This window comes from Cebus imitator, unplaced genomic scaffold (assembly GCF_001604975.1).
Source record: "Cebus imitator isolate Cc_AM_T3 unplaced genomic scaffold, Cebus_imitator-1.0 Scaffold804, whole genome shotgun sequence".
Taxonomy (NCBI): domain Eukaryota; kingdom Metazoa; phylum Chordata; class Mammalia; order Primates; family Cebidae; genus Cebus; species Cebus imitator.
This window is the reverse complement of record NW_016108119.1, coordinates 139,203-153,649: the sequence shown is the minus strand read 5'-3', so window position 1 is coordinate 153,649 and position 14,447 is coordinate 139,203. Positions and strand designations below refer to the sequence as shown.

The 14,447-nt window shown below is 43.3% G+C and overlaps 2 long non-coding RNA genes across 8 annotated transcripts in view; both read left to right on the top strand.

Annotated features, from left to right (window-relative positions):
- Window positions 1–2,887, top strand: part of LOC108297478 — a 7,672-nt gene extending 4,785 nt beyond the window's left edge. The window contains exons 2-3 of one of the 2 annotated variants that reach the window (XR_001822223.2): window positions 336–382; window positions 1,062–2,887. This is a non-coding gene — a long non-coding RNA (uncharacterized LOC108297478). Of the gene's footprint in view, window positions 1–335 lie in introns of both variants that reach the window. The other variant, XR_005198579.1, reaches the window with a different exon arrangement.
- A 2,957-nt stretch (window positions 2,888–5,844) lies between these two features.
- Window positions 5,845–11,814, top strand: LOC108297476. Of its 6 annotated transcripts, none has more exons than XR_005198576.1 (5): window positions 5,845–5,856; window positions 6,322–6,577; window positions 7,468–8,394; window positions 9,041–9,074; window positions 10,528–11,812. It is a non-coding gene; the product is annotated as an uncharacterized LOC108297476 (long non-coding RNA). The 6 variants fall into 6 exon arrangements; XR_001822221.2 differs by lacking the exon at window positions 5,845–5,856 and having other exon boundaries at window positions 6,272–6,577; window positions 10,528–10,595; window positions 11,043–11,814; XR_005198575.1 differs by lacking the exon at window positions 5,845–5,856 and having other exon boundaries at window positions 6,274–6,577.
- Window positions 11,815–14,447: the final 2,633 nt, after the last annotated feature.

Sequence of the window (14,447 nt, the reverse complement as noted above, 5' to 3'; positions counted from 1 at the left end):
TAACTATCGTTTCTTACTCTGGTATTTAATGATGACTTTTCCCAGGAGACCAGTTTTTCCTGCCTATGTCACAGCAAACATCTAAGCCTTGCTTTTTGATTGGTTAATATCTCTTGGGATTTGGGAATGCAAGAGTATGATTAGGTCTTGGCATTGTCTGAGATGAAAGATATCTGGTGAGACTCCCTCATGGTACTATTTGAACATAGTTATTTCTCTGAGACGGTCTCAGAATCTTCAGTCCCACACTCCATATGCCACATGCAGCAAAGCTCCCTGAGTTACTCACAGTCTCCAGCCACCAGGGCACTGACTTTTACTCTGTCTCCCTCCAGCTCCTCCTGAGGATTCCAGGAGCACCACCTCTGAGGATGATGATGAGGTAAGTATCCCTTTTTTTGTCCTGTAAAGAATGCCCTGTCAGGTGGGGATCACGGAGGGAGAGCATCAGGATTAATAGCTAATGGATGTGGGGCTTAAACCTAGGTGATGGGTTGATACATGCAGCAAAGCACCATAGCACATGTTTACCTGTGTAATAAACCTGCACAGTCCTGCACATGCATCCTGGAACTTAAACTTCAAAAGAAAACAAAATTGAAAAAGAATTGTTTCTTCCCTGATTCCTTTCCTTCTGTTAATTGTGATAATCTGAGAAGGCACATTATGTACGACATGTCCAATTCTCTTTGGGGGGAGTGGAATTCAGTGGGAGTGTCTTCCCATCGGATACGTGATATATTAGAATGTTTTTAAATGACAGCATCCATTATCAACTGTAAGGCAGAGGAATTTTCCTCAACACCAGTTTTCCTCTTTGGTTTAGGCACTGTGTATTTGCCAATGTTAATCAACTTCATAGATAAAATCTGTGGGAAAAGGTCTTGACTTTTCCACAGGTGTCCTCTATACTAGCATGTTTGATTCTTGGCCTTTGACTCAACCATTGTCTTACAACTATTTTTCTGAAGTCATCAAGAGACTAACAGATCTGGGGGGTGGCTAAGGGGTGCAGAATAATTAATCTGATCCTCATAGCGTCTTCTTTTGTCTAATTGCAGAGTTCATCGCTCCCTGGTTATGGTATGTACCCTGAAGTAGCTCACCTGCTGAGGAACAAACTTGCTGGCTTTCATATATAGAAACCTGATTCTTGGTTCTGGTTAAAGAATATTGGGGGTCTAGTGAGAGCAAATAATTTTGTAAGTGTATAACTGTGATCAGAGGGGCTATATGAATGCATGTGAACCCAGAGGACCAGCCAGGGGATGTGTGAGCCGATGTGGCTTCAGCTGAGGTAGAAGTGAGTGCACCTCTCTCTGACATACTCTGATGTTGGTGGTTTTAAAGAATGGACACTGGAAAATCTCAACAGTGAAGAAGATGCCTTTCCAGGTAGGCAACAAGATTACAGGTGGAAGCTAATAAAGCAGGTTCCCAGGAGCCTTCAGCTTCTGCCTCCTGCCTGGGAGGCTGAGGGAGCATGTAGAAAGAGAAGAAAAAGAAAACATGGATGAGGTTTGTTCTTGTCAGAGTTTAATGTCATAGTGGTGAGAGGTGTGAGCACCCTGCTGTGATCACCTCTTCTTGCTTTATTATTTAAAGATGGTCTTTCTGAGGACGCCTCTTTTCTGCCTCTTCCACTGCAAAATGTTAAAGCCTTTGGTTTGGGACACAGTTCTGTCATGGCAGTTACTTAATCCTGGAGACAACAGTTCTTCCATAGTGTGCCCAGATGCTTGGGAGAAACTGATCCTCACCTTCTGAACTGTTAGGTTTCATGGCAGCACATTCATTTGTCTGTTCTTGCTGTTTACTTCAGATATCAAGGGCTCTCTCTGGGAATGGGGGACAGGATGAGGATTCACTCTGGGCTCAATGCAGAGATCCAGTGTCTTGTAAACGGAGGAAGAAACACAACCTTGAGCACACTGCTCAATTTCTTTATTCAAGTGAGAATATGGAGTTTTACCATCATTTGTTAAAGAGGCCTTCCTTTTCCCTTTGTGTATTCTTGGTACCTTTGTTGAAGATCAATTGACTGTGTATGCATGCATTGGATTTTGGGCTCTCTATTCTGTATCTCCAATACTTATTGGTGCCCCCATGCTAGAACCCTGCTGTCTGAATTTCTGTATCTTTTCCTCTAGTAGATTTCAGTCTCATGAATGTGTATCTTCCAATGCTGTTCTTTTTCAGCATTATTATGATTATTTGAGACATATAAGAATTCATCAAAAATTTGGGGTTATCTTTTCCATTTATGCACAAATGGCTGTTCCCAGTTTGATAGTAGTTGTTGTGTGTCTTTGGATCATTTTGTACTATTGTGTATTAGTCAGGTTTTGTCTTCCTGTCTGTGAATATGGGATGTCTTTTCATTTATTTGTACCTTCTCTACTTCCTTTCAGTCACATTCTGTTCTTACCAGCTTACTAGTATTTCATCTCATTGGTTAGATTCATTTGGAAGTATCTAATGATGTCAGAGGTTATTATCCATGGAATTACATTTGTAGTCTTACTATTGGATTATTTATATTGATTGCATATTAACACAACTGCCGTTTGAGTGTTAACTTTGTACTCTGCAATTTTGATGAATTTATTAGAATGAATAGCATTCTTGTAGACTGTCTCCGATATTCCGTATGCAGAATGTTAAAGAAGTTCTCAGCTTCATACCTCTCTTTTCAAGTATATTGGTACTGTGAAGGTCTGTTCATATTTACCTACTGACTGGTGTCCTTCCAATTGATGTAGTAAGGTTGTTCAAGAAATACTTTGCCTACTTATGCCATAATGTATAGTTTTAATTCTTTGTTCATGCTATTGTATTTATTATTTTTCCATAGAGTAAAATGCAATATTTCTGATTAGATTCTGCATACCTAACTTCCCTCTTCGTGTTGAGTGGAAGAATATAGGAACATCTCTTGTGCTTCTGTCTTTCCACCATCAATTATCTTTTAAACTCTAGACTTTGGAATCTGAAGTGAATCTGGAATTGTGGAAATGTGAAGGAAAATGCACAAGAAAGAAACCTAATGTTGCTATTCCCATGGCTTCCCTCCTTACATCAGCCTGAATGTATGTTTAGTTCACAGTATTTGAGAGCGTGTTGCTTCTACTCATATCTAGAACTGTGTCTAGGCCAGTTTACCTACCAAAACATAATTTTAAACATACTTTTGTGGATTATTCAAAATTCCCTATGTACAGAGATATGAATAATAGGCTTTCACCCAACCTATTACCCTCCTCAGAAGGAAGGAGTGCACAAATCACGTCTCCCGTGACACCATCCAGAGCACTTTTCCAAGGCCAAGCTACAGTCATCTCCATAACTTGGCAACAGCCTCAGTTGGAGCCACTTTTCTTTTAAGAGAAAGAAATCATACAGGATATGATATCACATGCTTAGAACCTTCCATTATGGTAGATAATTCTCCTCCCCAAGTAAACTGGTATTCGTTCCATTTGACCAGGTGTCTGTTGATCTTTCATCAGGTCACTGGCTCATTTAGTAGACAACATGCACTTAAATTGTTTCTTTTTTTCAGAAGTAGCTACTGTGTGGAATCAGGATGTCACCAAAAGCATTTTTGACACTCATATCTCATTCTTTTGTCCCAAGGGTAGAGTTCAGTTGAAATGATGATTTTTGGACAGAGCAGTTGTGCATTATGGCATCGCCCCTGACTTGGGAGCTTATCTCTCGGGTTTGCATGCAGCTCTTGAACATGTTAAGCTTTGAGATATCAAGCAAGTCAGTTCTTTTTAAATTTACCATTCTGAAGATCTACAATACACAGTTTATTTTAATAAACCCACTCAATCCTTACTACAGACCTCACCTAAACAGTGATTGTTTACTATCCACACACTCCTTGGATGGAGAAACAGAAGGGCTAATGAATGTGCCCATGCTTCTAAGCCCCTAAAGGAAGGAGGCAAGATATGAACCTAGGGATATAGCTCTAAAGCTGAATTGATAATGAATTGTTGAACTGCGGTTATTACCCTGAGGAGGATGGCTCTCAACCCTGCCATCACGGGTAGCCATAGGTTGGTTCCCTCACACATGCTAGTCCTAGATTTACATGAGTCTACGGAGATCCCAAACACTGTCTATGATTCCAAGATGGCTGCAGCAGTCACGTGGCTTAGGGCAGACAACAGTGAATGTAACTGCAGGATATGGCACAGCCATTGGTGTGAATAATACAGAGCTGCCCCAGATGCCTCTGACAACAGGGTCAAATGCAAGTTCTGAATATTAGGAAGCAGTACTTAGAAATGTTGAGAAACTCCTTTCAATGCTGGGGACATTCCCCAGCAGTTGGCCCCAAACAAATAAGATGAATGAGATATTTTTTGAGATAGTTGAAAACTCTTATCACCACAAGACCGAGAAATGATCAAATCCTGCAAACTACATTCATTAGACACAATGACAATTAAGGCAGCAAAAAAGCATTGGGTTACTAGTTCACCACACTCACTGTAGCTCTGCACTGCAGAGTTAAAACACATCAGCATCCAGCCCATGTGTCCCTTCCTGAAATACACTATGCTCAATGCACTGGCAAGTACAAAGATAGGATCCTCCGTAGGCAATTACTACACATGCATGACAAAGGAAAGGTGGACTGAAGAAGGAACTCTCTTGTGATTAACACTGGCTGTTTTATAGAATATAATTCCTATATTTCCAATTCTTCCATCATCGACTGTAACAAAAGTTTAGTACATAACTACAATAGACTGTTTTGCCTAGAATTGAATCCATCTGTCTGTTCAACTTAGCTTTTATTCAAGGTTTGAAAAGTCTAAAAAACAGAACTGCAGTGACATCCATTTATGTGACAGCCATTTCCCTTTATGTGAATCCATAAATGGAAAAATATTCTTGGGATGTAAATCATATAAATAAATACTGTTGTTATTTCTGTTTGACACAATAAATACCTAGTGTCCTCTTCTAAAAAATAAACCCCACCATGATTACATATTGCAAACCAAAAAGTTATCTAAAACTGGTCTCAATCTAATTTAGAAGTTTAATTTGCCAAGGTTAAGGACATGCTGGTGACACAGCCCAGGAGGTCCTGAGCACGTATGTCCAAGGTGATCAGACTACAGTTTGGTTTTTACATGTTTTAGGGAGACATAAGACATCAATTAATACATGCAAGATGTAAATCTCTTCCGTTTAGAAAGACAGGACCACAGAAAGTGGGAGACGGTCGGGGCTCCAGGTCATAAGAAGGTTTTCAAGATTTCCTGATTGTCAATTGGTTGAAAGAGTTTTGAAACCTGGAATCAATAGAAGAAAGTGTCTGGGTTCAGATAAGGGGCTGGGTAGACCCAGGTTTTTATTATGCATCTTTAAAACTAATGCTAAATCTGGCAGCAGCATGATTGGTTTCTAGAGTACTGACGTAGTCTTGAATATGCTGTTTGTTTAAAAGAGCTTCAAAACGTATGAGAGGCAGAAGGTTCCATTGACCCTTAGTGTGCATTTGAGTTTCCATTTTCGGTTGACTCTTGTGTTGCTGCATGATGCCTCCAGTATGAGGCGGAGACCTCCATGTCTCATATCCTTCCTGCTGCCCTCCCTGGCCAGCCCTCTTCCACCCAGGGGGATGGCCCAGTAGCAACTCAGTCCGTGCTTGATAATCACCCACCTCCATACCCCACATCCAGCAAAGCTCCGTGAGTAACTCACAGCCACCAACCACCAGGGTGCTGAGCTTTCCTCTGTGTCCTTCCAGTGTCTTCAGATGTCCAGGCGACTACCATCGGACTCAGATACTGGGAAGAGGAAGAAGACCCAGATGAACAAAGCCTCTATGTAAGACTCCTTTTCTTTGTCTTCTAAAGAAATTTTGCTTTTGTCATTTATTCTCAATTAATTTTGATGTGAAAATCTGAAAATGTACATTATGTACAGCATATGCAATTCTCTTTGTGGGGGTGAAGTTCAGTGGGAGTGTCTTCCCAACTAACACGTGATACACTGGGAGGTTTTCAAATGGCAGCATCCATTATGGGCTGTAATGCAGAGGCACTGTCCTGAACACGTTTTCCTCCTTGGATTAAACATTGTGTGTTTGCCCATTAAATCCACTTTAAAGGTGAAGTCTGTGAATAAAGAGCTTATCTTTCCATAAGCATCCTCATGGTTTTGGGGCTGTTGGCCTATGGCTCAGCCACTGTACCACTTCTGGTTTTCTACCATTGCCAAGGGAATAACAGCTCTATGTGAAGGGCACCGCAGAATCTCATCCTCATAATGCTTTCTTTTATTTAATTGCAGAAACTATCCCAGGAGAGGGTGAGAAGTAAGTACCATGAAGTAACTCATTTCATGAAGGACCAACTTGATGCTTGAGTGTATAGAAACTTGATTCTGGGATCCCGCTAGGAAGGATGATTGGGGTCTCCTGAGAGAAAGTGATTTGGCCCATATAGAACTCCAGCCAGAGAGGCTGTAGGAAGGTTTGTCTGCCCAGAGCAAAGACCAAGGAATGATGTGTGAGGCAGCGTGGCTTCAGCTGGAGGAAGAGGTGTGGGTGATTCACTCTTTCTAATGACTTGTCCTGATGTTTTTGTTTCTAAAGGCTGGATTCTGGGGAGCATCTTCAGGCTCACTGAAGATGACCCCCAAGGTAGGGAACTACTTTGCAGGTAGGACCCGATGGGAAAGGGTTCCTGAGAGCCTTCAGGTTATCCCCGCTGCTTGAGGGGCTGAAGAAGGGAGTATGAAATCAGAAAGAAAATGAAAATGTGTGTGAGGTTTGGTTTGTTCTTTTCAAAGTTTGTTGTCATAAAGGTAGGAACTGTCTCTCTGGGCTGTGAGGGTGCTGTGTTCATTAGAGGTGATCTTTGCAGTACACCTGCTCTTTTCTGCCCACGGAAAAATCAAAACCTTTGGTTTGGATTAATCAGCACTCCTTGGGATTATGCACAAGGGATGTAGGGCTGGGCATTGAGTGTCATCTGTAATGAAAGGAAGGAATCTGTGGCAATATCTCTCTCACAGACATTTACTTGAAATTAGAGAAAAAGTTCTGCTGTGTGCCAAGGGGAAATTGATAATCACCCTCTGAAATTTTAAGACTTGTTATAGCATATTTATGTTTCTGTCCTCTCTGTGGGTTTAAAGGGGTCTCCTAGGGGTGGACTGCAGAGTGAATGTTCACTCTGGGCCCACTGGTACATCTCCAGTCTCCTGGGAAGGCAGGGGAGAAGTCTGACCTTGATCACATTTGTAGCCTCCACTTTCCACCCCTACCACATATTCTGAGATGAGGCTTCTTTCTCTCCAGTTCTCTAATTTTTGGGGAAACCAAGAGTTCCTTCCCACAGAAGATGGCATTACACTATTTCCTGTCTTCAAAAATTAGGCCTCTGTTCTCTAAATTGATATTTATAAGTTAAGTTCTGGACCTTTTAGTCACAGATTGCTAAAATTTGTGCAGGAAACTCCTATGATAAAATGTGCTGATAGCACATAATTCTGTCCATGTTACGGATGACATTTTTATCTTTGGAGGACCCTCATTTTATATAATAAGATACAAAACTAAGTGGGCACCATCTGTCCAGTCTGGGGCACTTCATTAAAGACCTGAGTTTGCTGCTGTCTGTCATTTGCTTTTCTTCATGACAATTTTGAACCACCTAAATATTGCCAGCACCCTCTTTTTGGACCCTGACATCCAAGAGGGTGAGATGGCACAAGTGCAGACATCCCTCCTCCTTTAATCATCTCCCTTAGGGACCTGCTGTGACTGCTAATGACTTGTTTAGACCTCTCCAGGTCTGGACTATTATACATAGAATAAATCAATATGTGTTTCTTGGTGTCTGGCTTTTTCACTCACATTATGATTTGAAATTCATTCATGTTCATAAGTGTAACTGTAGTTCTTCCATTTCCTTGTTGCATACCATTCCACTGTAGTCACCTATTACAGTTTATCCACTCTACTGTTGATTGACATCGAATTTTCTTTTTCTGTTTTTAAATAATTATGGCTGTGAGAAGTAACGTTGCTTTGAGTATTTTTGTCAATGGTTTTGGAATAATACTGGCACTCATTTCTGTGAAGTAGATTGTTAGAAGGGAACATATCTTTTATTGTCATGAATAGTACCAAATATTTTTCAAAATGATGATGCTAATTCATGCTCCCGTAGCAGCATATGTGAGGAGACATTTCTCCAAATCCTTGTGAACTTAGTTTTATCTCTCCCTAAAAATTCCATCACTGTGGTTAGTCTTTCATTTGTATAGCATCTTACTTAAAATGTTTAACCAAAAATTTTGTTTTAATCTAATGATGCAGGCCAGCAGGTTTGTGTACGCCTGTCTGACCCCAGCCATGTAAGTAATCATTGATTAAAATGTCACTATGCCACATGACTGTCCTTAATAACAACTGCTTAAGTTATTAAAATGAAAAGGATGACTGATACACATTTGAGTCTTGGATACTATGTGGTCACTTCTCTATGTTGCCTCCTTCAAGCATCACAATCACTTTGAGGCATTGTTAGTTTGGTTCTTTTCATTTTACAGATGAGGAATGTGAGTCTCAGTTAAGCAAATTATTCACGAGACAAACTCACAGCTGGACCTCTCTAACACCAAAGGCTAATCTATAAACTAACATGCTGCACTGCCTGTAGTGGCAAAGTAGACTTGCCATATCAAACAGAATCACCCAGTCCTCAGTTTTACCATTCAGTAAGCATCAGCATGGCATGAAGTGTGCTCCCTGCTGTGTTGTGGGGACAAAACATCTATCCCAGGCCTCTGTGGCCTCCCATTCTGTCCTGTCCAATGAAGCTCTGTTCTGTTCCATTGGTCTACATCTCTGTTTCGGTACCAGTACCATGCCATTTTGATTAATGTAGCAGTTGACTACGTTCCTGATCAGATTTACAGTATTCATTGAGAGAAACAGAACATTGTGCAAACAATCCACAGCACGACATGCCCCTCATAAAGCTTTGTTTCTGCGTTGCAGGTAGTGCCCATGATCCCTCTGAAGTGTGACTCTGGTAAGTATTCTGGAATTATTGTCAAGAAAAAAAAAAGCTGGTTTCAATGTGAAGTGCCACCTTGATTCTGGGATTGTGATAGGAGTAAGCATAGTGAAAGTGTTTTTTAAAAACCTCAATTCCCCAGGGAAAAATCATGGCCAAATTTTGAGGCAGCAGCTGTGCTCCCTTTTGGGTGGCATTGAGTTGGGTGCTTGAGGATTGGTGGTGTCTCGTGTGAGGCTGCATCATGTGATGTGAATGTGGAGCTTCTGTGCAGGCAAGGCTGTGTGTGTTCTTAGGAGAGAGTTTCCATTTACACAGCCCATTCGCCAGTGTCCACTTCTAAAAAATAAAATCCAGCCCCACTCTACTCTGTCTGTACAGTGACTCCTCCACCCTCACCAGAGCCATCCCTGGGTCTGGTTTATTATCCTCACTGCTCAGGTGGAGAACCTGAAGGGCCAAGCGATGGCCCAGCTCCCGAGTTCCTGAATGAAAAAGTGAAAACACGAACCCAGGAGTGTGGGCTTGTGCTGACACTGGCAACTATTGGCATGCTCTTAGTCAGGGGGTGTTCGCCACCACACAGGGAGTCCAGCATTCGTGTATAAGCCCTAAGGAGATCCCAAACACTGCCCATCATTATAAAGTGGCCTCCATGGTCACACAACCCAGGGCAGTTACAGGCACATCTCCCCCACAGAATGGCGTTGTCATCAGTGTGAAAAGCACAAAGATCCCCAGGTGCTTGGATCAGCTCACAGATCCTTTTCTGTTTAATTTTTAAGTTCAGGGGAACCTGTGCAGGATGAACAGGTTTGGTACATATGTAAACGTGTGTCATGAGGGTTTGTGGCACAGGTTATTTCATCATCTACATATCAAACCTAATATCAGTTATTTTCCTGATCCTCCCCCTCCTCCCACCATCCACCCTCCAGTCGGCCCCAAGCTCTCAAATTCTAAGAGGAGTGGGGGACCACATGGGCCAGTGCAGCCCACTTCAGTTATGAAGTTAATTTGCTCAGCAGCTGGCCGGAGCACATAAGAATTGGTGATGTCTTTTAGTAGATTTAGTAATATTATCTTCCCAAGCCCTAAAATGCTCAAACCCTGCCAGTTGAAAATGGTGAGGAGAGGGACAGGCAGGAACTCTGTGCAGCACTTGGTTGGTAGCCTGGTTTCCATCCCCTCTTGGCAACTCACTTGTGCATGTGGGTTAAAGACCCTCCGCCTCAACCCAAGCCTCCTCCATGAGGAGACTCTCACTGTTGGCCGGCTACTGCAGCGTGTGGCCACCAGCCCAAGTGAAACAAAACGTTGCCTTAAAACAAGTTATATATTCATAATGTCCACTCATTGTTTTGTCATCTCTGCTCTCTCTGTGGTTATGTCTTCCTATTAATTTCTGATATTAATTTTGTGATTTCCCTTTTTTCTTGATAAATCTCACTAATGACTTGTGTACTAGACTTTTCTTGAAAACAACTGTTGGCTTTCATCCACAGCTGAGTCATCATCCACAGCTGGAGCATCAGGGTCATCATCCACCGATGGAACATCATCCACCGAGGGGTCAACATCCACCAATGGAACATCATCCACTGCTGGGATATCATCAAGTGCTGGGGCATCATCCACCAATGGGACATCATCAACTGCTGGGGCATCATCCACCTATGGGACATCATCAACTGCTGGGACATCATCAACTGCTGAGGCATCCACCTATGGGACATCATCAACTGCTGGAACATCATCAACTGCTGAGGCATTATCCACCGATGGGTCATCATCAACTGCTGGGACATCATCAACTGCTGGGATATCATCAACTGCTGTGACATCATCAACTGCTGGGTCATCATCCACTGATGGGACATCATCAACTGCTGGGACATCATGAACTGCTGGGGCATCATCCACCGATAGGACATCATCAACTGCTGGGACATCATGAACTGCTGGGGCATCATCCACCGATAGGACATCATCAACTGCTGGGCATCATCCACTGATGGGACATCATCAACTGCTGGGGCATCATACACCGACGGGACATCATCAACTGCTGGGGCATCATCCACCGATGGGACATCATCAACTGCTGGGCATCATCCACTGATGGGACATCATCAACTGCTGGGGAATCATCCACCGATGAGACATCATCAACTGCTGGGGAATCATCCACCGATGGGACATCATCAACTGCTGGGGCATCATCCACCGATGGGACATCATCAACTGCTGGGACATCATGAGCTGCTGGGGCATCATCCACCGATAGGACATCATCAACTGCTGGGGCATCATCCACCGATGGGACATCATCAACTGCTGGGGCATCATACACCGATGGGACATCATCAACTGCTGGGGCATCATACACCGATGGGACATCATCAACTGCTGGGGCATCATCCTCTGATGGGACATCATCAACTGCTGGGGCATCATCCGCTGATGGGACATCATCAACTGCTAGGACATCATCAATGCTGGGGCATCATCCACCAATGGGACATCATCCACGGCCGGGGGCATCATCCATGGCTGGGTGCGTCTTCCATGGCTGGGTGCATCTTCCACGTCTGGGACATCATCCACTGCTGGGTGCATCTTCCATGGCTGGGGGCATCTTCCACGGCTGGGGGCATCTTCCACGGCTGGAGCATCATCTATGGCTGTTTTGCTCAATCTGTATCTGAGCCACAGATCCAGATGATTAAACAATAATTTGAGTTCCACTTTTACAGTTTTTGTTTCATAAGTTATTCGTTAATAATTGAATAAAATAACTAAACCAGAATTTTCTCCTTTTCATTATTTCCATATAGAAAGAGTTGTTTTAAGAAAACAGATGCCTCTGTCTGTGTTTGTGAACAGGAGTGTTGGGTCTAAAGCCTTTCTCTGGTAGCTCTGCAGGAAGATTGCCCACCTCACCTTTGCTTTCTGCAGGTTCCAGAGGATTCCATTTAAAGGAGCATCTCTCCCCACTCTGCCTCACCCGACACCAGCTCTCCTGTACCCACTGGCTTTCTAAACGCTTTCTTCCACCTTCACCTCATTGAATTCAAGACTCTGGAAAATAGTCAAAAATTATAAAAATGGAGTGGGGGTGATCTGGAAATCCCTGCTATAATATTTTTAAAGGAATCTGCTGGAAACTATTTATGTTTTAAATAAAGCCATCCCTTAGCACTAGAATATCAAGCCATTCATTTTTTTTTTAACAACTTTGAGATATAATTCAAATGTTTTTATATGAACATATATGTGTGTATGTGTACGTATACAACTATATACATATGTGTGTATGTATATATATACACATAGTTGTATATATATGCACATACACATATGTATACAGTTATATATAGTTGTATATATATATATATACACATACACACGCACACATATATATAGTTGTTTTAGGACACAAAAATACTGATCTTGAGAAAAAAGCATTGGTCTACATAAATATTGAAACTATCTGGCATAGCAAAAGTCCCCTTTAAGAAAATGACTTACAAAGCGCAAAGTGACAGAAAATGCTTACCGCGTGTATATGTGAAGAATGTGTCATGTTGGCCCCAGCTGTCAACATTGCCAGTGTTGCTGCTGTGCTCAGTGCAGACAGCTGTGGCATTTGTTCAGAACCTTCGGATGCTGAGGGTGGCTGAGCCGGCCCTGCCTGGGCCACAGACCCTAAATTGGACAGAGGGGAGGGACTGTGGGTCAGAATCAGCATAGTGAGGAGGGTGGGTGTGTGGAGCAGAGCTGACTGTGGATCCCCTGTCCCCAGGTGAGGTGTCCCCTCCTCTGCACAGTGAGCGAGGAGGGTAAAGACAGGAGCCCTGGGTATGGTTCAGATGCAACTCCACTTCCTGACACTCTGCTGTGGAGCCTGAGCTTTCCAAAGCCACCTTACATCTCCCAAAACCTTCACAGGAGCAGAGCCACTGCATTGAAATAAGAGGTGTGACCCGCCTTTTCCTGGGCCCCTCTGCCCTGAGTTCTCACGGCTGACCTGGTGGGGTGAAGGTGTGTCCTAGTAGGTCAGTGTGGCCACCCAAACCTACCCAGTGGGCTCCCTGATGACCAAACTCTCCTGGAGGCTCTGAGTCACTTTCCATCTGGGAGAGGCCATCTCAGGAGTGTCCCTCACTGTCCCATGCTGCCCTCAGACCCCAAAGCCTTCCTGCCTCTGACACACCGGGGCATCTCAGGTGGAGGGACTTGGCTGTCCTGATCCTCCTTTCTGAAGCTGCTCACGATGTCAGAGAGGGGCCAGGGCAGCCGGGAATCCTAAATAAAGGGCATGGGTTGAAGGGAGGTCACTTGTTCCTGCCAGCTGTGCCAGCAGAGCATGTGTGGCACTTTCTGTCGGAGTTTCCTGGGACCCAGGAGCACAGAGTTTACTCACACTATTAACACTCATCATCAGCCACCTAAAGGCCTCTCTTTCATATTTTTCTTTATCACCATTTCAAATCATGTTTTCCTCCATCTCTGAGTCACCAACTCAAGTGTAAATCACGTGGTTCCACTCCAACTTCCAAATCATCTCTACAGACACTTAAAGAATTCATAGTGTGTTTCCATTTCTTAAGCAAATAATTTTTCCTCTTTAGGCCTCATCTGGTTTATTTGTTATTTTTTCTAAGATTTAAACTCAGACTTAAACATTTAATTTCATCCACGTGTGCATATGAACCATTTCCATTACTTCCAACAGGTCAGCATTGTGTAAAGTACATTTTAGTTTAAACCCTGTGCTGAGCATCCAGGTTGCTGCCGATACCACGTGACCAGTGAGGCCTTCTTCCTGTGCGTTTCCTTCCATCTCTGAACCACAGTGGACTAGCTGCATGGAGGGTGCACACTTAATGTTACTATGTGCTGAGGGACGTCCTGCCGGATGGCTGACCTCCTTAATATCCCAGTTGTAAGAGCTTCTGAAGCTCCACAGCCTTGCTGGAAATTTATTTTTATTTTTTAAATTGCAACATTAGTTGTCTACTCAACACTCACTGGTTCCATGCCTCACTCAGAAGTAACTGCACAATCCTAGGGCATCTACAGGAACATATAGGTTTTGCTGGCCCCTGCCCCTGGCTGGCTGATCTCCAAACCCTCTCACGCTCTCCCTGGCTTCCCGCTGAGGGGGCTCTGGCAGCTCCTGCCACTCCCATCCTGCTTCCCCCAAGCCCTTTTGCTTTGCTCTCTGCCCTTCCAGGCAGTTGCACCCACACAGTCTCACTGGGCTCCACAGGGGTTTCTTTCACTTCAGATGGATCAGAACATGTGTTCATGTGACTTTTATTCACCCACATTTTGCCTTCTCTAAATTGCTTTGTTGTGATATTTGTCCATTTTTAGTGACAT